Source organism: Lactuca sativa, chromosome 7 (assembly GCF_002870075.4).
Source record: "Lactuca sativa cultivar Salinas chromosome 7, Lsat_Salinas_v11, whole genome shotgun sequence".
Taxonomy (NCBI): domain Eukaryota; kingdom Viridiplantae; phylum Streptophyta; class Magnoliopsida; order Asterales; family Asteraceae; genus Lactuca; species Lactuca sativa.
In genome coordinates this window covers 111161096-111163894 of record NC_056629.2, presented here as the reverse complement: position 1 = coordinate 111163894, position 2799 = coordinate 111161096, and positions in this window count along the sequence as shown.

Sequence of the window (2799 nt, the reverse complement as noted above, 5' to 3'; positions counted from 1 at the left end):
CTCTTTGATGTAGATTGTCTTCATGAAGCTTGAGTGCTTAGTGCCCCAAGTGTGACACCTCAAATGGTTCACACAACACCAAATACACTTGGAATAGATTATAGAGAAATCTACACTTCATGAAAATCGGCTAGCCCTTTCTATCACTCATAGTGGCCGATTTTGTCAACAATAAGATGCTTATATAGTTAGTGACAATTAGGGTAAACCCTAATTGTCATGGCTTTCCATTTCCTTGGATCCATGGGTTCAAATATACCATGGAGCATCTTATAGGTTTTAGCCCAACTTGATAATCCATGTAGTCTTAGCCCACTATACAAGTATGGATGATTTACACAATCAACCCATATATTTAATTAGTCTTCTTTTGATCACTAAATTAATCCTAGATTAATTCTTGATCAATACTAATTAAATAATCTTATTAATATATTAGAACTTATAATATATTAACAAACCTTAGGTGTTATTTCTCTCATTTTAGTCTATCCAAATGCATGATGCCATGCAACCCAAATGGACCATGCCGGGTCAGGTCAAGTCTTACCAATTATAGTTATGGACTTGGACATTAATCCAACAGTCTCCCACTTGGATAAGTTTAAAACTATTATTGCGTATGACTTCAGGAACCGATCAACAATCGTAGCTCTCAAAAGCTTCTGTCGAACTCTGACCTTGTCGATGAACTTTGACCTTTGTCAATGACTTGTCCATTAGATAAGGGATCATATATTCCTCCATCCTAGATATCATATGGACTAAGACATGCATTATAATCATTCTCTCTGTCCATTTGTTGTTTCATGATTTTCGATTTATGACGACTGACTAATTGAACAAATCAAATCAGTCCATGCCTGGCCGAGCACTTACATTTGTCATCACTAAATCATCGAGGGGCCCACAGATATTGCTTTTATCCCAAAGGTAAAAGGAATGGATAAACTTTGACTCATATGGCTTGTTCTACTACTTGTTGAATCATACACAAAGACACATTTTATAACATCGAGTTACCAATGCATTTTCGTGCAATCAATGTATAATCAACTCATAGTAACAACTCATATCTCTAGGTTTGAAGAATATAAGATATTATTGTCTCATGATCACTCGTGATCAAATCAACGAAGTGATTCCAATGAGCGCGGGTTGAATCCAATACTCAGAACTTATGAGCACTCATGAGTGTTGTAGCCCTTTGTCCAACATCTTGGACCTCTACAAGCCAACCCATGACAGTCTTGATTCATATCTACTTCCAACATATGACCGACTGTGGTTGGTTTGAACAACTTAGTCATTCCGGAAGAATAACCTAGTTTATTCTGGAAGTCAAAACATGCAAAATGAAACACAAGAATAATTGAATCGAATATGGTATCAAAACCTATGAACATAAATAAAACAACTTTTATTTATCACCATATGATTACACATTATTCATTGTATACTGTTTTAGCTATCAACTTTATTCTTGAATTTAAAATAATAGTTGTCCCATGCTCCAAGCATGTACACTATGTTTTTCTAAACACTAGTCATGCCATACACCAAGTATGCATACTATGTTTGTCTATGATCTTTACTTTGTGAAAGAGACCGATTGAACTTAATTCCAATGATTCTTATTTCACAGTCCCAAATCCTTACTGCAAATGCAAGAATTCTAAATTCATGCCATTTACTGAAATCTGTTAGATTCTAAACTTATATGCATTGATCCTCTTGTAATGATTATGCACAAAGGCAGAAAGACTTGACAACAACATTACAGAGCATTCCAAAGGAGATCAACTCCTTGGAAACATCCTTCTTGCATTAAGTTTCATAATCTTACATAGATTGAATAATTTCTAACTCTGAAACATTTCCATATTCCATTTTGACTATCACTTCTGAACAAGAGTTGCATCCTTACAGATTATGTCAATATGGTCCTTCCAGAATTAACACTATACTTCCAACTGTCCTTTAGCAACCAATCTTTGGTAAACCTTAGATTGTCCTCGACAATTGCTTAATCACTTTAGTCATATCCAATTCTAGACATTTTCCCTTTTTAATGCCCCATGCATTTGGAAAATTATAGAAAGGATGAATATAGCACATGTAATCGATCCTATATCTGAAGCATATGGGACACGATTCATGATGTCTAACATAAATACTAAACCAGTCTTTTGCTATAATATTTCCATTTCAATTTGCCAAGTTCTCATAATTTAGATTATGAAAAGGGATGCCGTAATCATAATCAAATTTTAGAACACAAATAATGAACCCATATATAGAATTTCCTTATGTTGAGCCATTCCAACATGAAATTCATATATATTCTTGACTAAATTTGATTAAAACCTCAATCTAAGCTTTTAGATTTGAGATGAAGTATAATTTCCTCTCCCTTAATTATAGCAAAATAACTCTTTCCCAATAGAACCTTTTGTTTTCTATAATTAACATTGCTAACTTGCAACCTTTATCATAATTATCATGCTCCCACTAACATGATGATTATTAGCATAACACTTATGCTCCCACTAGCTTTTACATGTACTCAGAAATTAGTTGGACTTCTAGAAATCAATACTTTATTGACTTTCTTACCAAAGTTTAGATTTCTGATACTAGATTGCTTTGACAAAACTTTATCAATATCATACACCTTATCTTAGATAGCTCACAGGTGTGTCTAAACAATTTTGAAAACAATGAAAAGGGATGCCGTAATCATAGTCTTGATTGTTTAGACATTTGCCACTTCTCACAAGTCCATGTTAGTGTGCCGGT